Below are 26,288 nucleotides of genomic sequence, written 5' to 3'. Positions count from 1 at the left end.
ATCTTGCACATCTTTGTGTTTTGGTGTACTCACGCTAAATTACAAAGTGCCTTGGGGGGTTTTATGTTGGCCATATTTTCTATCTTCCTTTGTCAAGTGAGTGTTCCTTCCATGAAATTATCCTCATGATGTGTTGATGACACATGTCATTATAGGTGTTGGTACTTCTTTTGCACTCTCAATGTTCATGGTTCTTCTTTCTGCAAGAGATATTACATTCAATTTTAGTGTTCATGTCTTACCTCTTAGAATTATATAGGGGTTATGTTGGTTCTATTGCTTTCTTGGTTCAATGGAGTAAGATATGTATTCAATATTTGATCTTGTGTACTAGGCAATTGTAATGGTTGGATACCTATGCATTTTGGTGAGATGGATCATTTACCATAGAGACATTCATTCATTCCTATTTTTGGAGACCATAAAGATACCTTCCATCTTCAATTGATCAGGTTTTTAGAATTAGTCTTCTCTAGTTGTTGATGTTCTATATAGTGGAGGTTCTTTAGATCAATAGTTTGATAGTGTTTATAGCTTCATGCTTTAGTGGTGTTCTTCATGATCATGTTTTGTTCCTATCTTCTAGGACATTCCCTAGTTTGGAGGCTTCTTCGACCTTTCACTAGTTCTTTTTAGCATTATTTTCATCTCTTTTTTGGAGTAGGTTTTTTCCCATGTGGTTTTCTCTATTTCTCCCTTTTTCAAAGATTTGGTTGTTCTAGGGTACCTCACCAGGCCTTTGTTGCCAGGACCCAAATTTAGTTTTAGTATTAATTTATAGGTTTTTAGCTACCCCCTAAGTTTATCTTTGTGGGGGGGGGGGAGGGGTGTAAGAGTAATAAATTATTTTCTTATTAATTAAATCATATTGATTTAATTATTAAGTCACTTATTATCTCTAGTTTACTTAAGGTAAACTTTGGGCATATAATAATTAATTATTATAATGCAACCTAGGTTAGTTACTAGTTAAGGTTTTTATCTCCTTTTATAAGGATTGATCTCTTTTCAACTTATTCATTCATTTTTTATTATAGCAATCTCTTTTTTTTGCTCACTAAGAATGTCTCATCTGTGGATCTTGGAATTCTAGCCTCCATAGCTTTTTGCTTCTCTCTTTCTATGATAGGTGTTTGCATGCAAGTGATTCTTGAGCTATGGGGTTGATCTTTCATCAACTTCAACAGCTTCCATTATTAAATTCTAGCTTTTCAAACTTACTTGTATCACTAATCGTATGATGTGAGCAACCATTGTCAATTACCCATTTATTATTCTTACTCACAATAAAATTAAAGTAGTTTTCTCATCTTCATCAAAATCATCAATCATTGCAACATAGATGACTTCTTCATCGTGATCATTAGAGTCACTATCAAAATAATCTTCTTCAACAATGTAACAAGATTTCTTATATTTTTTCATGTAGTCATTCTTAACTTAGTTGTCCCTATTGTCTCTTCTTCATCAGTATTTGTCTCTATTGTCTTTGTTTCATTCTCATGTCATCAAAATTGTCTCTCAAGCTAACTCCCTTAACTCTTAACACATTTTACCACTTTCATGAATTTTTGCCAACTTATTCTACATCTTCTTTATAGTAGTACATTCCTTTACATCATCAAATTTAGTATAACTTAGGGAAGATGCCAGATCTATCAATATTCGATTATGCTCCTACTTCTCCTTTATTTGTTCAACTATCATGGTTCTTGGACCTTTAATGTATTCATTTTCTAAGTAGTATAATAAAGAATCTCCAACTCCAACTAGGTGCAATTTTATCAATCTTTCTTATGCTGGGAAGTTCTCCTTGTTCAACTTAGGTACCTCACTCTTGTACATCTTGATCTTTAGCTTAAGTCCTTTAAACTTTCCTTGCAAGCAACAAATACTCTGATATGAATTGTTAGAATGATTTAGAATACTTGAGTAGGGGGTAAATCAATTATCCATAGGTCCATATATACCAAATTAACTTTTATTAACTTCAAACAACTTATGCAAAATCATGAACTCACTTGATCCATATAGAAGATTAACTTATTCATTCATCACTAGATATTTGTTCTCTATATGTACCGACAAACATAAATAAACAATATTAAATAGAATGCATCACACATATAACACTCACATAATTGTGACACCAATATTTAGCATGTAAACCTAATTTGGGAAAAACCACCAAGTAGCATGCTACCACTTTTCACTCTTCTGAAGTGATCTCAGTTAAGAGTTAACCTTTTTGAAGGTTACCAAATATAGTATTATGTGTGATATAGTTGGAGGATTTAATCACCCTATTAGGAGTGGCCTTGTTAGAGGAATTTGGATCATTCTATTAGAATGTCACCATGATAAAAAGATTTATAAATGACTATTAGCGTAACCTTGATTAAAGGATTTTGACTGTCACAATGGTTAGAAAGTAACAACTAGGTTTGATCTATTAAGATACAACTCACTTTGAAAATTTAGATCTATATTCAACCCATTTTGTTGTGTTATTAATTGGACTTCATTAAACTCTCCATCACTAATCTTCTTGGCAACCCTTCAAGAAATTGCACTTCACCAATCTTCTCACTTTTTCTTTGCTACCCTATTCTTCACATGTTTTCCACAAATTCACAATTCAATAATAAACCAACCTTAAATAGGTAGCTTTGATATTTTACCACTTAAAAATAATTGTAGAACTTAGGGTAAAATAAAATTCAATGAATCTATGCATCACTTTGTTCTTCTTTTTCTTTCTTGACACTTTTAGAAACTTCTCCTTAAATCCTTTCCTTTGATCACATAACAAACTTAATTTTTTCATTAAATATGCTAGCTCATAAGTCTTTTTCTTTCACATATTTTAACCAATTTAAAATTTCAACTATGAAAACCTCAAAATTTTATTCTTTCACAAACTGTTATTTTGTTGACACTTGATCACTTCTATGTAGCTCAGTCTCTACTCATCTATCTTGCTTGACTTACACTGACTTTCTCGATCTTCACTACACTTGGTTGCCACTAAATTTTGTTCATCATCTTGCTCAGTTATAACTATCACTCTACTTATACTATTTACCTAGCTATTTCTTAAGTTCCTTAATCTCATGCTTCATTTCCTTCATTGATTGTCCATAGTTTACTAGGCTTTACTTGTGTTTTACTCAACATCTTCTCTTCTCTTCTGAACATCAACTCAATTGTCTACTTCACTTCGTATAATGATTAATCAATACATCATTTTGTCAAAGACTAACTGATCAAGTGCCCATTGTAATTCCAACATACTTAATTCCTCTTCCCTCAACAACTTCACTAGTTCATCTAGTTATCTCTTCTTTTCAAATCTTCTTCATCGATCAATAAATATGACACTCTACACTATTAATAAAAGTCTTTCCAATAAGGTTTATATTAATGAAAATATAACGATTGTTCCAATTGTAATTTCCAACACAAGTTACAAGGTATAAATACAATTTTTAGATTTAATTTTTTAGGTAACTTTGGCATTGTTGTCAAAGAAGAAAATAATGAAGAAAGGGGGAGATAATTGATAAACAAAAAGGAAAGAATGAAGAAAGTGGAGAGGACTAAGAAAACAAGGAAAATACCATTAAAAGAAGAAGATTAGTCAAAGGGTGAGAACTAATAGTAAATAAGTGTGGTTGATAAATACTATTGGTATTTAATGGCATATTTTAGATGTGTTTCCATCAATACCAAAGGGGGAGATTGTTACTACAGCTGATATTGTTACCCAAACTGATGTTGATGGTGAACAAGGTTAGATAATCGAGCAATGAAAGGGATGTAGGATGATTGGATTAGTTTTTATATTTTCATTAATGTCAAGCCTACTAACTTATGTATTTATGCAAGTTTCTAAATCATTTGAAGGATGTGATGTTGAGTAAATAAATGGTTGGTATAGATAGAAGATGAAATGAAGAAGTGATGTTAAGTGTATGAGATTAAATGGAAACATATGAATCACTCTTTGATAGGGCAATATTTACTTGTTTTTTTTGTATGATTTGATGAAGTGTTATAATGATTTACATGTCAAATATATTGGTCAGTAATAAAGGAATGCAACTATGAAGGGAAAAGATAATGAATGAGTGTATACTATTGAGCTATAAATGGTGGTTGGTAAGCTAAAATATTATTTAGTGGAAGTGTACCAAACTTGTGTTAGAGATGTGGTAATTTTATCAAGAATGAAAGTGTTACTAAGAAAATAGTGTCAACCAAGTGAACATTCTTAATCAAGGAAATGGAGAAGTTTGGTTAAACAAGAACACAAGTCAAGAAAGGTGATTTTTTAAAAAAAAATGATTAAAAGATGACATTGAGTGAGAATCTAGAATGATCTAGAAGATTCTATGGAAGGAATTTTTTTTTAGAAAAAATAAATGGATGAAAGAGGTTAGGTATAGATCAATGATGAAGATTTGATGGATGGTTCAAGATGAAAGAAAAAGTTTAAGTTCTAAGGTGAGACTAAGAAAGAAAGATTCATAAAATATTTTTTCAAGTTATAGTAAATGGGAGCTAAGATTTTATTGAATGGATAAGATTAATTTAAGGAAACCCTAATGAGTGAGATTAATTAGTAAAATAATATCTATATAAATGATGATGAATAAGGTTAATGTTTTTGATATTCAAATGAGTATAAAAGGGTAAACTGAGTAGAACAAAGTTGAAGAAAAGTGTGAATCTAGATAAGAAAAGTGATGAGATGAAGGTTATGTATTGATTAGCTAGATGTATACCAAAAATGTGGCACACTTCTATTAACCCTATTTATACTTGAGAATACCCATGATGAAGAGTATCCCAAGAGGTGGCTTATAGATCTATATCTATGACATGCAAGGGTGGAAATCGAAGTATGGTGGCTCTCAAATGAATCTAGCTATGCAACCCTTGCAAGGTGCACCATAGAAAGAGAGATTCAAATATGAGAGAAAGAGTACTAGCATCCAAGAACCAATATGAAAATGAAATGTAAGCTAAATCAAATATGAAAATGCAAGATAAACTAGCAAAATGAGAGTATTACAAAGCTTTCCTACTTAAGCTATGTGAGCTAATCTACAACATAAAGAAGGATAATCTAAAAATACCATAATGCAAGTAGAATTAGAGATAAGCTAAAATGAAAGAGTGAAAGAATGCCCCAAGTCTTAAAAGCTCCAAAAGAACCTAGAAATAGTGCAACATAACACTAGTACAAATCATAAAGGTTGGAGAATGAGGAGAGAGCCCTCCCTTTTGAAGAAAAATGGATAGTTGAGATCAAGAGCCAAGAGATTATTAATCAAGGGTGGAGGATGCATCTTGAGTGATCCATGTGCAAAAGTATCTCAACTAATCAAGATCAATGGTGGAGTTCAAAAAGGCAAGAGATGTTTGGAGGAGAATGAAGTTTCCATCCAACTTGGAAAGTGTGCACCTCATTTGAGACAAAAGGCTTTCTTTTATTTTTAAAATAGGAATAATTCTTTATGTGTGCACACTTAGGATAAGTGGAAAGTGGTAGTTTTTATTTAATTAAAAGGGAGCATGTTATTTTAATTAAATAAGAGACTTAGGATAAATTTTTCAAACCATAGGTTACAATTGGATAAATAACAAAATGATGATTTGATAAAAGATGAGTAATAGATAATTTATGAAAAAATTCTATAAAAGGGGATCATAGTATAGATGACCATTTTCAAGTGATTATATTTGCCCCTATTTGAATATGTGTGATTGATCTAGGAAAACATTAAGTCAAAGAATGAAGAAGCCAAACAAGCAACACATAGAGAAATTTAACTCTAAGGAACAAGCACAAAGAGATAGCATATCCTAAATGGACATTTGATTAGCAACAAAATTGAGCATGAGGAAAGAGATATAGAAAATACCAATACCCAAGATGAGCAGTAATATCTTGAGAAAATAAAGTAGATAGATTGAGAGCAAATATATAGCCATAACAATAACATAATTTGCAACAATGATAGAATATTCCAACCCCCTCGAGATTGAAATTGAAATGAGATAGAGGAAATGTAGAAATGAGCTAGATTTGATCAAACCAAGATAAAAAAGGTCCATGATGATAGATAAGTGATTAAGACCAAAGAATGACTACCAAGCAATGAAGATATATCCCAATTTGAATAAGTTTGACCAAGAACATAAAGCATCAGAATTAGGTCAATACATAAAGAAATATGAAATAAAATGAAATGGAATGAATAAGAAGAGTGGAAGAGAATATAAATGATATAGAAATGAAGAAATATTGAATGCCCTTCCAAGATTTGAAGATTAAGCCTCAAAATTTCAACCAACTACATAAAAGAAGAATGAATTTTAAAACACAATTCTAGCTAGCAAGATGAACCCAAATTTTGATCTTGATCTCGATAATTGAGAAGATGTCAAAATTAGCTAGGAGTGTCATTTGTGTGCAAATCCAAGAGGTCAAAAATTAGGTGAAAAGATTATATAAGGGGCCCAAAAGGATAGATTAGATATGAAAATAAGATTAAACACTTGTAATGACAAGATAACAAAGAGGTGAGTGAGGACATCTCTGTGGTTAGAATTTTGGAATGAGGATGTCTTTGTGGGTATTGTGAGTACCTTCAAGGAACTCCTTTCAATGGATCCAATATTTGCATCCAAATGAGGTTTAAATTACGCTCGCATTTGCATTGGGGTGAGTGAAGGAATAGACATGCCTGAGTTTGTTGCTCTTCACTCTAAACTAGGGGTGCATAACAAAAAAATAATTTATGAAACCATCCCCTTTGCATGCTTCCTTTGCTTGAAGGCAGGTCACAAAGATCACTAGTGCCCCACTATGGTAAAGAAGGTTCCCATGGAACCAGTCATCTCTAACCAAGCCAAGAAGCAATCCTACCCCTCCGGTAAGGGTAAGATGAAGTTGCTCTAGAGGCGCAAACTTTCTTGGTGTAGGGGAGGAAGACCATCAGCCAGAAGGATAAAGCCTCAAAGGATATCCCTAAGAAGGTCACTCCCAAGGAGCAGGCAACTGTTACCCCCCTCGAGAAGAGTCTTGCCTTGGAGATGCCTATATTAGCCTCGAAGGAGGGTCCAAAGATGCAGGCAAGTCCCTACTCCCAAGCCATGGAACCAGCAGAGGAGCTAGCTCCACCTTTGGAAGTAATAGAGTAGCTTATTTCTACAGTGGAGCAAGCACCACTCTCAGAAGCTATAGAGCAGCTTAGTTTGGGGTAGGAAGCCTCAACCTGTATTATTCTAGAAGCAAAGGAGAGCCAAAATATACTTTCCCATAAGCTCACAGAAGCCCATATTGCTTTAGGGTTTAAGGGGGGAGCCTACTATTCCCAAAGTGTTGGAGGCCAAGCTTTATCTTCTCATTAAAAACATAGATCTAGACTAGATTGCTCAGTGGGAAGGTCGGTTAGAAAGCAGTGCGACGATAAGCCTAGATGACTGGTGCATGGTAAAGAAGAAAAAAAAGAACCAAAAGAACTAGAACAAAGTCCTCCCTCCTTTATCTCTAGCATCTACCAGAAGTAGGGTCAAAGCTAACATTGGGATAACCCCTAAGGGAGCAGGAAGAAAGAGCTCAAATCAACTTCTACAAGAAGAAACAAAAAGGAACTTGGCAGATGGGAGCCAAAGAACCATCAAGGATTTCTCAAGCAGTAAGAAATGAAAGTCATTTCATGGAATATAAGGGGCCTAAATGGGGCTCATAAACAAGATCTAGTCAAAAATATGATTAGAGAACATAGACCTAATTTTTTGATGTTACAAGAGACTAAGATGAAAAGGGACTTGGTTAAGAGGATATCCTTCAATAAAGCTTTTAGCTACATTGCCTTGATTTCGAAAGGTGCTTCTAGAGGAGTACTAATCCTGTATAACTCTAGGGCCTTCAAGTTATCTACTCTTTTCAGAACTCACCATGCTCTTCTATTTGAGGTTTCTCACATCTTTAGCAATGATTCCTGGCTTATCCTAAACATGTACACCCCGAATACCAAGAATGATAGAAAAAGTTTCTAGATCAAGCTCCTTGACATCCTTTCCAATTGCAATGTTAATAAAGGAATCCTCATGGGGGACTTCAACATGCCTCTCTTTGATGCTGAAAAATGGGAGGGTCTCGCCCTAGATCAGGACAGTAAGAGTGACCTTGCTTTGTTCATTCAGAATCTTGCCTTCTTGGATATGGACCTTCAAGGGGGTAGTTTCACTTGGTCTAATAGGAGAGTTGGCGGAGAAAAAATTCAGGTTCGCCTCAAGAGAGCCCTAATGTCTCCTGAATGACTTCTTTCCCATTCATGCAGATTATCCCTCCTCCCTAGGGTGGGGTCCGACCATTCCCCAATTTCTCTCTCTGTTTCCCCTTTGTCTAGCAAAAAGGCCTTCCCTTTTCACTTTGAGAAAATGTGGCTTTCCCATCCAGTGCTAGAAGAAAAAATCTCTTCTTGTGGAACTTTGAGGTTGATGGTACTGCTATGTACAAAGTTGCCTAGAAACTGAAAAATGTGAAAAGGAACATTAAATCTTGGAACAAAATTGACTTTGGCCACATTTTTAAGGAGAAAGATGAGAAAACTGATCAGCTCAATTCTACCTAGGAAGAAATCTAGCTCTTCAGATACAACGATAACAATAAGTAGGAGGAAATGGAAATCCTCTCAGATTTACACAACATCATATCTAATGAAGAGCTTTATTGGAAACAAAGATCTAGAGTCAACAGGTTGAAAGAAGGAGATCGTAACACTAGATTTTTTTCACCTGACCACCCTTAAGCATTGAGCTAATAATAGGATATCTAATATCAAAAAGGGCCAAGTTTTGGTTTTTAAGGAAGAAAAAATAGTGAAGGAAGTTGTTTTCTGCTTCTCCTCTCTCCTCACATTTGATTCCTTCCTCTTTGCGTCTGATCAAGAGGATATTTTGGCAGCCATCCCCCCCTGCTGCAAGATCATCACAATTCCATGCTGAAAGCTATTTCCACCCTAGAGGAAATTCACTAGGCCCTCTTTTCCCTCCTAGGGGATAAAGCTCTCGGCCCAGATAGTTTCCCTACCTTTTTCTTTCAGACTTATTGGAATGTGGTTAAGGTAGTTCAAGCATTCTTTGGGGCTAGGAATCTTCTCAAAGAACTTAATGGTACTTTTCTTGTCCTCATCCCCAAGATTTTGGGAGCTAACTCTTTGGAAAAATTCAAGCCCATTAGCCTCTGCAATTCTTTATACAAGATCATCTCCAAGGTTCTCACTTCAAGACTCCTTAGCATTCTTCCCCTGATCATTTCACCCCAGCAAATTGACCTTGTCCCCGACAGGCAGATCCTTGATTCCATCATTTCAGTTCACGAAGTCATTCATTCTCTTGAGGCAGGCAACAAGGAAGGTTTCCTTCTCAAATTAGAGTTGTCTAAAGCTTATGAAAAGGTTGATTGGAATTTCCTCTTTGCTGTCCTTTGGGCCTTTGGTCTCAATGCTCAGGTCTACAAGTTCATCTCTCAGTTAGTGTCTTCTTCCTCTTTGTCTGTTTTGGTTAATGGTCACCCCACTCCCTTCTTCTCCCCCTCAAGGGGTTTAAGGTAGGGTGACCCCATTTCTCCTATCCTTTTTGTCATCTTGGTAGAATGCTTGGGTAGAATCATCTAGAAGAAGATCAAGGTCATGGTTTTGAAAGGTCTTAGGCCTTCTTTGGGGCCCTCTACTTTCACCCACCAACAATTTGTGGATGACACTATCTTGGGGGGTGAAGCCTCTGTCCGAGAGGCTAGGACTTTCAAAATCATTTTGAACTCCTACATCAGGGGCTCAGGAAAAGCTATCAATTTGGATAAGAGTTTGGTCTTCTTCCTCAATACCCCTTTGGAGAGGCAGAGGAAAATGCTCACATTCTAGGATGCGGCATTGAGTCCCTTCCAGTGACTTATCTTGGGCTTCCTCTTGGAATGAAACCTCTAGATTCCTTTTGGATTTTCATTATAGACAATTTCAACAGGAAACTTTCAAGTTGGAAAGGGTCCACCCCCAGTCAAGCTAGCAAATGCTCCCTAGTTAACTCTATTCTCTAGAACCTCCCTACCTATGCCCTCAGTCTTTTCAAGATTTCGATTAAGTTTGTGAAAATATTGGAGAGAATTCAGAGATATTTTCTCTGGACAAGGACTGATGACCACAAGAGATACCAATTGGTTTCCTAGGACATAGTCTGCCAGCCCAAAAGCCAGGGTGGTCTTGGTATTAGAAAAATTTCTCACCTCAATTAATCCCTTTTAGCTAAACATCCTTGGCACATCTTCCAAAGCATAGGTATTTGGAGGGATATTATGGCTGAGAAATATCTGGGTAGACTGTCTCTTAACTCCATATTTCAAGGGGCTGAGCTATCGATGGGGTCCCATATTTGGAATGGAATCTTGAAGGCCCTCCCCCTTGCTAAATCTAGGGAAAAATGGAAAGTTGGAATGGGAGAAAAAATCCTTTTTTGGTAGGATACCTAGCTATGTTAGGAACCCCTTATTAATCACCCCATATATGGTAGGTGGGATAATTAGTGTATTGGCAGATACGGTTTGATGGTAAGGAACTACATAAATGGTAATGAATGGCAAAATCTGGCTGAACTTTCATAGGACCTCAAGCCTTTAATGTCTTCACTGAATGCCATCTTCATCAACTAGAATGGAAACTCTTTAGTTTGGGGAGATTCTTCAGGGGGCCTTTACTCTATGGCCACTGGTTATCTATCCCTTGTGAGTATAGAGGAGAAACCTATCTAGGCCAAAGCCTAGATCCCTGGGCTTACGCCTAAGATAAACATTTTCTTCTAGCTCCTCCTTCAAGATAAAATCCTCACCTAGGATAATTTAGTGAAGAGAGGCCAAATTTTACCTAATAGATGCTGCCTTTGCAAGCAAGACCAAGAAATGGTTAATCATATGTTCATCCACTACCCCTTTTCCTCTAGGGTGTGGAGCCATCTGACAACAAACCTGGACTTCAACTGGTGCCCTCTAGCTTGCATCCAAGATTTCTTTAGTCAGTAGAGAAGCCACCACCAAGGTTTGAATTCTCAGTTATTGAGCTCCTGGATCCTCAATCACTTCTGCTGGGGAATCTAGAAGGAGCACAACAACAGGATATTCAGAGATAGAGAAGCCCCTAAGGTTATAATTGCTGAGAAAACTGAAAGCCTCATGAAAAAGAACTATTCCATAACCAGAGGAGACATAAAGGTAAGAGGGAACAGTAAAGCCAGGAAAGATGACAGGATCAAAAGAATATAGGAGGCTATTTGGTCTTTTCCCCCTGAGAACTGGCACAAAGCCAATTTTTATGGGGTGGCTAAGGGGAATCTAGGTTCAACTGGATGTAGAGGTATCATAAAAAATAGTTTGGGAGGTGGTATTGCTTCTATCTCTTCCCCTATTGGCCACCAAACCAACCATCTAGCTGAAGAAAGTGCTACTAGGATCACTATTAAGTTGGCCCTAGCCTTAGGGATTAAGCAGCTATGGCTTGAAAGTGACTCCTTAAATATAATAAATTGCATCTTAGGAGTCACTAAACCCTCTTGGACCATTGAAAGCATTATTGAGGACCTTAAATCAGACTTAAATAAATTTAAAAACTACCACGTCAGCCACATTTATCATGAAGCAAACATGGTTGTTGACTGGTTCGCCAACAAAGTGGTTGCTACCAACTTAGTGATGATGTGGGGAAGCAATAATGATTTTTTGGCAGTGGCGACTAAGCTAATTTAAAAGGAGAAAATCCATGGCACCAACATAAAATCTTTTTAATTATAACAGGATTTGCAAAATTGTACTTCAAAAAGGGATTTATTAGGAGTTATGTGGGAAACCCTCCAATCCATAATCACGTGTACAAAAGACACAAGCTAAAGGAAGCCAAAAAATTTTTCATAAACACGTGAAAATTTATTTTCGCTCTCAGCGCCTTTTGCTACTCTAAACTCAGCAATACTACTAGTGGGTTAGGGTTTGTTGAGCTAAAAACTGCAATGGTGGAAGAAAGGATCAGAGGAGAGCCATGGGGCGAAGCAGAGAGATGGAAAGAGAAGAGGAAGGTTTGGAAAAAGCTCCAGAAGGGAGGCACCACCAAATTCATAAAGAAGCTTTATGGATTTGATGTGGGGGTTACTAAAGCTATGGTTGATTCCTGGTAAAATGGCAGGGTCAAAATTGATGGTGTTTCCCACCAAATCATTGAGGGTCTCATTGTGGAGGTGACTAGATTTTCATAGGATGGCCTAAACTTCTACAGGGACAAGAAGATTTCTACCAATGTTGTCAATGACTTTGTTAAGGATGATAAGGAGAAAAGAAATTTGGTCAAGATTGACACCTACTATGATATTGATTCCATCAAAAAGTTTTGGAGGTATGTTCTCAGGATCATCATTGAATATGTCACTCTTGACCCTAGGTTTGATAGAATTAGGACTCATCATTTTGTTCTATTAAACCATTTTAGACACAAAGTGAAAATTTCTTTTTCATTTTTCATTTTCACCTCCATGGCCAAGAATATAGAGGGGTTCAAGAAATGCCCTGTCAAAAATCCTACCCTCCATGAGGGTCTCTTGCTTTTGATTTATGAGTTCTTGAAAACCCAAAATAGAGGTAAAACCATTGGGGATTTGGGTAGTGCCTCGAAGGACACTACCAATTCTGACTTTGGAGATGAGCTTGTAGTGAAATCAGAGAAAATTGACACCCCAAGCAAAGCTATCCCTGTTACCCGTGACCCCTGCATCCCTAGCAGGAAAAGCCCCAGATATCTTCCCCCTATCCCCCCCTCTCCTCATCCTAAGGAGGTGAAAGAGGCTAGTGATGATGATGTGGAGTTTGATATAGAGTCTAAGGAGGAGGAGGAGGAGAAGGGGAAGGAAAGTGAGATGGAAGATTTTAAGGGGAGAGATAATGACAAGGAGATGGAAACCCCTATGGACCCCATAGTTAACCCCAAGAAAAGAAAAGTGAACCAAGCCCTACCCCAAGAACATCCCATTGACCCTATTGAAGTGCCCCCCAACCCCACCCCACCCAATTCACCTCAGGAGGTTCCCATTTCACCCCCGAAGGAGATGATTGAAATCATGGTTGAAAAAGGAGGGGAGGTCATCAGAAAGAACAATAGGAGGGCCTGGAGGAACTTCTATGGGGGCAAGGTCAGTTTGGGTATTGTTAGAGAACTTGCTAAAATCTAGGTGCTAGAGGACCTTGACAAAAGCACCAACTATGATGAGCTCCTTGACCCGACTCTTTTGGTTATCTCTAAAAATGTCCGAGAAACTGGTTTCAACTTCCTAAACAATGCAAAGAACAGTCTGATTGACAACTTTCATTCCATCAAGTGGCTTTTTAAGGAAATTGAGGCTCTAAAGGATAGGAGCAACCAGTCCAACAACCAGGATACTAACAAGGACCAACAAGCTAGAGAGAACAAGGACCAAGTGGGTAGCCAGGAGAAAGACAAAGGCTAGGTCTCCAGAGACCATCAGGATGACAGACTCACCCAGCTAGAGCAGAAGGTCCAAAGGTTGGATTCTGTTCACCAGATAATCACCAAATAGATAGTAGAGACCCTTCACACCTTGAATGAGAATATTTTCAATTTGGGTGACTATCTGACTACAACTAGCCTTAAAAGGGAAGCAGAGTAGAACACAAAGTAAGGATTCAACTGGGTGAATTTTAGAAAGAGGCTAGTGACCAGGTGAATCAGGGGAATCAGATGAACACTCCTACTAGGATTTAGGAAGAAGTGGCCACTCAAAAGGACAATGATACTTTAGAAACCCTGCAAGCCATGGACATAGATGGCCACTAGCCTGCTTGCCTGGATTTGTCCCTGCCATTTGTTCTTTGGTTTCAAGCCTTCTTTTGTTTTCGACCTTTTGAGGCAGTTTTTTGTTTGTTTAGATTATTTTTTCTCACTCTTATTGTTGTAAAACTTTGGGTTTTAGGATCCCTGTAAAACCTATTTTACCTAATCAAAAACAAAGAGGTGAGTGAAAGCCAAGAGAAGATGACAAGGTATGATCAAGAAAATTGAAGAAGATGAACACAATTAGGTGGCACATCCATGAAAGATAAAGAAGACTCACCTAACATCCAAATGCAAAGCTAAGCTAAAATATCCCTAAAATGCAAGATAGTATGCAAAGGTGCAATTACAAGGGTTATATAGATAGGTCCTAGTTTTTATCATTGAGCCTTATTAGGGACATTAGAAGATCATACAATCATCACTAGTATAACTATGAAGATATTAATATGATCTATATTGGATAGGTATGTGAGAACCCAACCTATGCATCAAATACATATAGGTCAAGATGAGCAGTGCAGTTAGATTCCCTAAGTTTAGTGTAGCAATAGTATGATTGGATTGAGACACAAAATGCCAAGATCGACATAAGAACACACTTGTCAAAAAAAACAAGGTTGATACATTGTGGATCACACATGTCAAGCAGGACAAGCAAGAAGCTCAAGACACCTAAGATCAACAAGATACACTCAGAGGTAGAAAGAAAAATAAAAACTCCCCATATGCCCCTTCAGGGAATATTATATAGGGAACATTCTACAATGAGAGACCATTCAATAGGGAACATTCTACAATGAAATCATCATATACATCACATAAATAAAAATAAGTCAACAAGTCTCAACCAGTTTTATTTTTTAAGTGTGTGTGTGGAAGTCATATAACTGTCTCTTTAAGACTTGAGTCTTCTAATGAGAAATATTGCAACATCCTTGACTATAGCTAAAGTATTTGATAAGTTTTCAGAAACACTCAATATCTAGAAGAAGTGTTGAGGTGCAACCAATATGTTGATAGAAATAGATTAAAAGGTCTCAAGTAGCACCTATTTCTAGGTTTTCAACGCTTGGTAGGATTTAAGTAGCTCCTAAGAAAGATCACATCATTTTGTTCTAGTGTCGAGTAACATGTAGGTCATGATGGATTATGAAGTTAGTGGATAAGAAGAGATGGATAGGAAAGAAAGAATACATGAAGAAAGTGAAAGGTGATCCTCAAGGACTGGCTCCTCAAGAGAACCCAAGCTAGGGAAAGATAGCCATACGAAGAAGGTTTTTGATAAGCAATGAAAACCAACTAGCGAGATATCATATAGGATAAGAAATAAAATATAGTAAGAAAGATAACATATAAGACAAGAAATGGAAGCCTATAAACAATATATCATAAAGGATAAGTAGTGGATGCCAATAGGTGAGCTAGATAGGATAAGAAGTAGAATCCAATAAGAGAGATAGCATGAAAGTGTATAGTCTAAAAGAGTAAACATGTTAAGAGGCCTATGAGAAATTTTTTTCTTTTCTTTTTTTGATCAACGCCAAGGGGTGAATTGGATAGGATAGTGATAGGATAGATAAATAATAATAAAGCTAGATATAAAGACTATGAGTGAATGAGAAAGTGCAATAGTGAAGTTGATAGATAAGATATCCAATGCTCAAGGATAGCTCAACATTGTCAAGATAAAAGAGGAAAGATGGAATAGATGGATTATGGAAGAACTATACATGACATATGTTTTCTAGGTTTTCATCATGGTACTTATCCAAGGCACCACAAGAAGTGCTTTTCACCATAGGATGAATTAATTTTTCTTTACTTTTGCTACCAAGTTTCTTTTTTATCGAGTTTTCACCAAGGTACATTTTCTCTTTTTCTTTTTTTTTTAATAGAATTTTTAGAAATAAGCCAAGCTCTTCAAGTTAGATAATAATACTATTAGAAGGATAATTAATGATAAGCCAAGAACATAGAAATGTATGCTCAAAGATGCTCACAGGATGATGGAAATGAGATTGTCAAAAAGGTGTTTGCGAGATAAGAGCTTATGCCTTGGAAGGCTAGAAGGAAGATGGATAGTCAGTAAGTGTAGGTTTGAAAATATTGCATAAGGATAGGTGAGAAAGTGAGAAATATCAACAATGGCACACACCTTGAAGGGCGACGGAATGATAGACTAGATGAAATAACTTGAGGCTTGTATTAGGTGGTAAGAGTCTTTTAGAATGTGGAGTGGAAAGCTTTGGAGGATTGAATGCCAACTTTGATTTGTTTTCAATATTCAAGTCTTTCAAAAGAGACTTAGAAATTCATATAGATTTTGATTTTTCTTTTCCTTAGAATGCTTTAGAATGCATTTCTTCACTAATGGATTTAAGAACCCATATTTTTAAAATTTTCTCTTTGGTTAGTGGATCTTTCTAGTCTCTTGAATACTTCTTTTCTTTTTGTATTCACACACTGATTATATATGACATAGTTATCTTAATTTTTAAATGGATTCTTGTGTTTTTTCTTTAGTTAATCATCCAAATTTCTTCCAAAAGACTTGGTACTTATGGATGAATAAAGCTGATATGGAGGGTTCATATGGATAGATTAATGTGCAAGGTTGAAGGTTGTGTATTGTTTTTGATTTTGAGGTACGATGGGAGAGCTAGGAGTGGAAGTAGGAGATGAAAGAACATAAGGTCCCAATATATAAGGGAGTTTTGAAGGCTTTAGCTTTGATAGATAAGGAGAAATAATAGAATTAGGAAATGAAAATGGATAATGGATAGGTGCATCAACATATTTAGAGTGAATAAAATGGAAAAGACCATTAATATACTCATGACTATGTTTGATAGGAGTTCTTGAAGCTTGAGCATAGTTTTAACATGAATATGAAGAATTAGAACAAGAGGATGAGGGAGGACTTTGATCTTGACAAGTTTCTTTGGATAGCATAGGCATAGTGATTTTTTCTTGATCTTCAATAAGATCATTAGAAGTATTAGAAGTGGTTTCTTCATCATACTTGGGAGATGGAAAAGGCATAGGATATGGAGAATTGAAATCTTTAAGGAGACAAGAAGCCACTTGATCTTGATCTTTCTTGACATTTAAAGCTTCTTACTTTTTAGAGTCCTCTTGACATGGAGCCACTTCTAAAGATAAGGAAGAATGTGAGGTGTGCATGAGAGGATCATGAGATATATTGAAGGGATAATTGAAGTGGACATAGTTGGCATAGCATCACATATGAAACCAAATGTATATTAGCTTGAGTTTTTTTTAGAGGTAGCCCTTGAGGATATGCATAGTCCATATGAAAAGAATTAGGTCATTTTTTTGATGGAGACATGTTGGAAAGATTTGAAGCTTTTGGGGATGTATGACTATTGCTAAAAGTGGAGGTTACAAGGGAAACACTACTAGAAATAGGTCCATCAATATGATCATTCTCAAGAGAAGTATCCTCAAAACATGATTCATTAAGAGTTTCGACTTCAAAAATTCCTATTATCAATGAGATCTTGGATTTTATGTTTCAACTTGATGCAATCTAAAGTATTATGACCTTTAGTTCTATGGTAGCTAAAATAGTGATCATCTCTCCACCATGACAATTTGATATCAGATTCATAAGGTATAGAGTGACTTGTCAAGTAAAGTTTCCAAGAAAATTATGACACTAACGACTCAAGTCAAGAGCTAGATAAGAAACCAAATAGCCAAGTAGATAAAGCAAGTGATATGACAAGTGAATAAGTTTCCCAATCAAAGAGTGTAGTTAAGAGATCAAGGTAACCATTTCATCAAAAAGAAGGTCCCAGTATGCTGACATAGACCAAGAAGGTGGAAATGACCAAGAGTGCTAAGAGAAAAGAGTCATTTTAAGAAAGTTCAAGCACTAGAGACATAGAAAGGAAAATTAAAATTATGAAACTCCTCCTAGAAAGAAACAGAAGATAAAATGTTTAGCCTTGATGTTTGGACTTGGAGAAAAATGTATTTTGACTTTTTTGTTGTTGTTGTTGTTGAAGTTTTATGGTTTTTGTGGAATGTGTTTGAATAAACACACACAATAAAAGCATGTAAAAGGGAAAGATTCCTAAGGCTCAAATTGATGGATGTGTCCCTCTTTTCTCCAATTGGGGAAAGTTTTAAACATTCAATCACATCAAACACACCAACAACCTATTCAAGTTTCTACAAGGATGCAAAAGCTCTACTAGGGGATGTCCTCGATATATACAAGGTACGCGAAGCCCAAATCTATAGATGAAAGAGAATATTGTCAAAATTAGGGAGGAAATGGTAACCAAATCTCCACCTTCACTTCCCAAAGACATAAATTTATTTGTGGCTTAGCCAAGATTGACAATATTTCTACTTTGAAGAGGCCTTTCTTTCAATTCAAGCCCTGTTATTTATACTCAACCAAAATACTAGAGTTGAGGTCATCCTCTATGGTGATCACTTCTCTTGGTAGGCCCCCTAAAATAAAAATAAAAATCCCTTATTTATATTTCCCTCAAAATCCTAAACAAGGATGCAAGAAGAAAACATGAATAAGAAAACCTTGGGGATTAAAGACAAAGAGGTTCATTTTAAAGCCCAAACCCAAGTGTGAATGGTTCATTTTAAGCATTTTTTTGCAATGTTGGGAAGACACACCAAACAAATTGACTAAAAGAAAGAAATTATTTTAAAATGAAAAGGGAAGAAAATGAATATCACTTTTTACAATTCAAATAAGAATCTTGGAATATGTGCACCTTGATTTCACACTTTCTAATTTTTTTCAAATTTTACTTCTTTGACCTCCAAGTTGCCTTCACAAGCTTCAACCAAGTGCATGAAATTATGAAGAAATAGAAAAATTTAAATAGAATACAATTAATTAGTTGATTCTAAAAGTAGTGAGAAATCATATCATGAATTAAAATTTGTGCAAATAAAGTGCAAGCTAATCACCAAATGCTCCTTTTTTCATTTTTCACTTTTGACCTAGTCAACAAGATTGCTTTTCTATGCAAGGATTTTGACCCCAAAAATGAAAATGAAAAGAAGATACCTATAGTAAAAATCAAAGATATTTCCAAAAATGCAATAATTTTAGGAATATCTCTTAACTAGTACCATAGGGACCCATTTTCCCAAAATAGACCATTTTTCAAATTGAGTTATTGAGCCCTAATATGAAATTCAAATTCAAAACCCAAAGAAGAAACCTCATCTAGAGTTCTCAGAACTTTCCACAAATGTAAAGTTTGTCAAAAAAATCATCGATTTGTGACCAAAAACAAATTTTCATAAAAAAAAAAAAAAAAAATTATAATTCACACAAATTAGTTCTAAAAAATTTGAATTTTGGACCACATAATCTTTGATCCATTGCCAACCTAGGAAAAAATGTTTAGATCCAAATACCAAGTCATTCGGAAGATATGATCAAATATTTTACAAATAAGGATTTTTTTCCATAAAATCAATCTACAAAAGGGTTAGACTTAAAAAATAAAGTAATAACCCTACAAAACCACTTGATTAGATCTAATAAACTATTGGAAAAAAAATAGAAATGAGAAATGAAACTAAAATACTAGCAAGTTAAACTACTAAACTCAAAAATAAATGCAAGAAAATGGAGCTAGAAACTAATAACATAAATGTTGATGATATTCCTTTGAGGGAGTATCCTAAGAATTGTTACAACACTTGGGGATATTTTTAGCATGATTGACATGTTGTGTTCATGATTGTGTTTGTCATTTATGCCAACATAATATTGTTTCTGTAAAGATTGAAAAAGTAGTGGATAGAGAATAATGTCATATAGACTTAGTATTAATGATTAGTTGACTACAGTTAAGGACATGTTCTATATTGTGTCTTGATGAAGTGGTTAAGTGTGCATATAGAGAGTCAAAGACATGTAGAAGATATGCTTGATTTATAAAGGACAATTTATAGACAAAGTACCTAAGAAGCATTATGATGTTTGGATTGTATCTATTAATATAGATAGAATTATGATACACTCATTTAGAAAGTGATAGTAGATAGCCTAATTATGGAATTAGTGAGTGTGCAAGGTCTGAGGCCATATGTGTGAGAAGTTGTAAAGATTGTGAGCCGATAGTGTTGTGTAATTATTAAATAATTAATTATACTAAAGAGGTCCTATTATAATTAATTGGAAAATCATAAGGCCAACTCAAGGAATTATTTTAAGGATATGGTATAATATTTTCCTCTTGATGAAGTGTGAATTTGATAATTGATATGAGAAGTATTTGAAAATGTAGGTAAGTAATCCAAGGGATTATTGGATGTGAGGTTGGTGATTTGGTAACAAGATTAGAAGAGGATTTGTCTAGTTAGAGGATAGAGAAGGATCTATACATTTCTATTCTTCTACAAAGAATAATATAGAGATCATTTGGACAGTGAGTTTAGTGATCTTACCCTTGAATCTATTTGGATAGTGGTTTCATCTACCTTCTACAACTCCTAATAGGGTTGGCACAACTCCTAACAGGGTTGAAATCTCCTAACTGGGACTGATATGTATTGAATGTATTTCCTTGACTCCTAATAGGGTCTATCCTCTAATAGGGAATATTTATATTAGTACATCATTTTTTCAATACCATCCCCATTAGGATTTTCCCTTTGATCAAGGGTTTCCTTAGTTAACATATCTAGAGTTATTGTGTATTAGTATCATGTTATGGTTGCTAATTATATTGCTCACATGATTTTTAAAGAGGGGTAAACGCTTTGACCTGGAGCTATGAACCAGTGAGGCCACAAATGGGGGACCTCATCCCCATGAGATTTGAACCTTGATGGCAAGGATAACAACATAACAATTTAACCATCACAGCATGCCACTATTGGCATATTGCTCACATGCTTAAGGATTAGTAATGTTGATAAATGTTTTAATAGTTGGATAATTTATTCACTACCCCCCACCTTAGTTATCTTGGTGGAATTTACTTTCTAACATTTGGTATCATAGCATCAGGTCCTTGAAGAGAAATCTTAAGAGCTTTGGAAGATCAATGGTGGGTCACTTTAGAAAGGAAAGTCCTAAATTTGATGGAATTAACTATGATAGCTAGAAGGAAAATATGAAGACTCATTTTCTATGTATGGGTCCAATATATTGGCTAACAAGAAAGACTAAAAAGAAGATTGTGGAAGAAAGAAAACTTGAGGAATGTAGTGAAGCTAAAAGAGATTTATTTATGTGTAATATGATTGCGAGAGAAGCATTATTATTAGCTCTTCCTAAGAACAAATATAATCAGGTAAAATCCTTGAAAAAATCTCATGAAAATTGGAAAGCTTTAGAATCTACTTTTGAAGGTGATAAGCATGCTAAGTGAGTCAAAGTACAAAATTGGATATGTTTGTCTCAAGATGCTAAAATGATGGAAGAGGAATATGTGAGAAGCTCTGTTGGTAGAATATCTAAGATTATTACAAGAATTAAGTCTTTCAAAGAATCTAAAGGGGAATATGAGATTTTATGGGAGATTCTAAAAACCTTAACACCACCATTCAAACAAGTAGCACACATGATTGACCTTCTAATACCTCACATTAAGAACTTCACTAGGGAAAATTTACTTGGAAGATTGAAAGAAATAGAATCAAGTTTAAAGAAATTTGGAGAATTGACCAGAGTGGAAAAAGCTTTTAGTGCATTTAGTGTTCATCCTTCTTTACCAAGAAGTGAAAGCACCAACGAAAACTATGCTAGCAGCAATAGATCTAGATCTGAAGAAGACATGAAAATTGAAGAAGAAAAGGATCTTCTTGTAAGGAGAGTGTCGTATGGTAAGAAAAATTTCAAGTGTTGAACTTGAAATGAATTTGGTCATTATTCTTGTAAGTTCCCTAAAAGAGAGAAAATTTATAGTAGGAATTTCAAGTCTAGAAGACCTAGAAATTGTTTGTATGCAAATGAAGATGATGATAAATTAGGATTTGTGGCTATAAAAGAAGAGAAGCCTAAAATTAGAGAAGAAAAAGCCCTAGTTTTACAAGTTGAAAATAAATATGATTGGGTTATAGATAGTGGATTTTCACATCACATGATTGGAGATATGAGTAAGTTTGTTAAGTTTAGAAATTGTGATGGAGGAATTGTTAGAGTTGGTAACAATGCATCTTATCACATCATAGGGATAGCATCTATTACTCTTGATGGAAAGACTAACACTGATGATTTTTATTTTGTTGATGGATTAAATCATAACCTATTGAGTGTTGGATAGTTAGTTGATACAGGTTATCGATTGAAATTAATAGAAAAGACTTACATTATCAAAGATAAGGATGGTAAGTTGATTGGAATAGGTACAAGATCCAGAGGTAATGTGTAGTGCCTACCCCTAAGTTACATTTTTGCTATCATTTCTAAACTCTTTTAGGCCAATTTTATGTTTGATGATTAGTATTATTGTAATGCCCCGCCAAGGGATCCAAAGAATTAACCTAAAATTTCACTAAGTTTGGAAGCATTTTTTTTTTTAACATGAAAGTAATATCATTTACAACTAACAAATAAATATGGAAGCAATAGCAATAACCATCTAAAAGTAAACATAACATACTTAATAGGTAATATTATTTAAGGATCCCTTAACATTGAATCACATCTAAATCAACTAACATTAAGGAATCCATCTCATACAACAATCCATGTGAAATAATAATGATCAGTCCAATGTTTATACATTACATTTCTAAATGCTCAATCATCCACTCTACATGTCACAGGGCATGAAAGGCTTAAAAGAATATACATATGTGAAATGAGGTACATCATCCTATTCTAATCCATGATGCAACAAAGTAAAAGTAATCACATGTCATACAACATCATAGAAGATATAGACATCCATCATAAAAGATCAATCATAATAAACTAAGTGCATGGTTCCTCCCAACCGTTAATAGCATCATTAGACCATCATGGGTCCTAGCCATCCCTCTGTGTGTAACATTCCAAATCATCAAGAAGATCATCGATATTAACATAGTAGGAATGTCACTCCTAACATATACTACATCATATGCAAAAAGTAATCTAACATGCAAATATAAGCATAAGATAACATCATCTAACATATGCTAATCATCAGTGAAAGGATACATATCCACCATCATGAAGGATGCATCAGCCACGATGTCTCAAATGGATCTCAAATGATAAGAGTGGAAAAACAATACCACTTGACCACGTGGTACCTAAGTGGTCCACTCCCACCATGCTGAGGAGATAATCTCAAGTCCAAAATAGGCTATCCAAATCACATAGCATAAATCTCTATAAGTCTAGGAATCCTAAAAGTATACTAACTCAAAGGTTTCAATCACAAAACCAACATCTAATCCCAAAGGCACATAATGACATGTAGGAAACCTACTATAAAAGTGGAAAAGTGTCATCACATATATCATGTAGAAGTTAACCTGGCAGTTAGCTAAACTCCATGGGTCCCTACTGATCCTCATGCGGGCACTAGTATCCTCTCATACTGACAAGGCATACTATGGAATGCAAGGTCGCAACCATGCGTTCTCTCTACTCCCATCCTAGTCTGTATAATCAATTGAGGCATGGGTGAGAACAAAACAATTATCTTTTTAGGTTCATTTAGTTAGTATTAGGTGTGAATGTTTTCACTTATTAAACAACATACAATGAGTTACCTTGGCAGCCTCTTAGGGCCCCGGTCCCCATTGCAAGCCACTTCCTGACACTACAAGTAGATAACCTACCTAAGCTCATGGAATCATAAATCTCAAAATCACAAAAGATAATCCATAATAAGAACATCAAATATCCACAATAAAAGCATCAAATCTCCATGAGCAACTGAAAAGCATCCATAGAAAATCATGACCACAACAGCTCTCTATTGGCAATTGAAGTATCACTGATAATCAAAAGTATCCATTGATTCTCAATAACCAAAATATATCTCAAATCATACTGATCGAAGACTCCAAAATGGTTGAGTCAAAACATGTCACAACATGACATCATAAAATAACATTTCAATCCCATCATGGCAACTGGAAAATATCCCAAGGATAACTGATCAATGACTCAAAAATGATTAGGTCAAGTGTCTTATACATAAGAATAAAATTCAATAAATAAAAGCATTTCATAGAGAATTCCATCACATAACCATGGCTGGGTTTATAAAGATCGGAAAGAAGACATCATCATGACATCACAATCATAAACCTCAAGCCTCTGGTAGACGTCCTATAACTGGTTAACACTAGTCAACCCAAAACCCAAAACAAAAACATAAATAATACACAATGCAAGCACATGTTTTGGTTTGCTAAAATTACATCATTGAATTAAATGTGGAGGTCTCAATTTTCATTTTCAAATTTAGATATCAAATGGAAAAATTGCACGTTTTACCTAACCCATGTATTTGTTTGATAGATAAAAGTTTCTCCCCAAAACCATTAGACTCGATTTTCTAAATGATCTAATAATATTTTGTTTATTTAAAAATTGTTTGAAAATGACCCTTATCAAATTCCAATAGTCAATTAGCAATTCTAATGAATCCAATGTTATCAAAACAATAATTGCATAATTCAAAACTTTGATTTATAATACATTCTAATGATTAACCTTAATTAAACTAAGTTTAATTAAGTTAATTATTAATATCTCTCCATTTGAATAATAATTGATAAATTATTATTCATATTTTTAAATCATTTTTTTAAAAAGAATGATCCATAATACAAATCATTTTAAATAAAATAATTATTTATAACTAATATACATATATATATATATATATATATATATATATATATATATATATATATATATATATATATATATATATATATATATATATATATATATATATATATATATATATATATATATATATATATATATATATATATATATATAATTTATAACATTCAATAATTTAATAACATTGAAATTTTGAAAAAAAATAAAATTCATACTACAAATTTGAAATTCATATTGCAAAGCCAAAATAACATATAAATTAATCCCCCCTCCCACTGTTGCGGTACGTAGTACCTACAGTCGCAGGGACTGCATCGACAACGGGTACGTAATACCCCTGTCGTCACAGTCCTGCGATGACAGGCCTCTGCCTCCGCAAGGGTATGGCTACAAATTGTGCCCAATGTGAATTTATTAATTTTTTTTTTATATAACATTTTTAATAAAACGTTTCCCACCGATGCGATTTGTGATTTGATTTTTTTTCAATAAAGGTTTTCTTCACTGCGATTTGTGATATTTGATTTAATATATATTTATATATATATATACATACATATATATATACATATATATATATATATATATATATTTGCATATGTATATATGTATATATACATATATATAATTAAATACAAATTATTATCAAGCATGATAGCATATATGTATATATTTATATATACATATTATATATATATACATATATGCAGATTTGCATAATTTTAAAAGAGAACAAATAGTTATACTTATTTTTTTATTTTAAAAATAGCAAGGGTTTTCCAAATCTAAGAATTTCCTATAAACTATTTGTTCTCTAAATTAACCCAATTAATTTTCTAATGGATTTGGCTATAATTTAAACCTTAGACCCATATTCTCTTCAGATCTATGCATATAAGGTTTTCTCAAATAAATTTTAACTACCCATATTGAAAAATGCATACAACCAAAATAGGAAAAACCCTCAGAAAACATATGGAAGACACAAAGAAGACAGGAAGTGCAAGATGCAGAAATAACATGGATAAAATCACAAGAGTCTACTCGGATTCAAATGCTAATTCACTTTTCCTCAGAAAATCCGCAAAGCAAGCTCCCCCCCTCCTCCAAAGTTCTTGAGTCCTCCAATGCTCCAAAACGCTCTCCCATGCTGTGTCTAAGCTTCTAGGAATGCCTGAATATAAAGGACTCTCATGAAGCACCTAGAATGTCTCTAGAGACAACTAGGAGGTGTCACCAACTAAGCATGCATCTTTTCCAACCTTCTAGATGAGTCATAAGGTTGTAGACACCATGTGCTTAATTGGTGCACTAACCCCTATGTTGTTGACATATGAGAATTCAAAAAGGTGCATTAACTCCTAGGCAATCTTATAACTCTTATTTTAATTTTTATAATTTTCATTTTAATTTTTATAACTTTTATTATTATTATTTATTTATTACTTTATTATTATTTTATAATTATTATTAATTTTAATTTCTAATTTCTTTTATTTAATTCTTTTCTCAATTAAGTCTCATTTAATTAATTATAATCAAAATATCAAAGATCATGATATTATATTAATTTT

The sequence above is a fragment of the Cupressus sempervirens genome, chromosome 7 (genome assembly GCF_028749045.1).
Source record: "Cupressus sempervirens isolate cs-2001-9-10 chromosome 7, ASM2874904v1, whole genome shotgun sequence".
Lineage (NCBI taxonomy): Eukaryota > Viridiplantae > Streptophyta > Pinopsida > Cupressales > Cupressaceae > Cupressus > Cupressus sempervirens.
The sequence above is the reverse complement of the archived record's forward strand: the minus strand, read 5'-3'. Positions refer to the sequence as shown.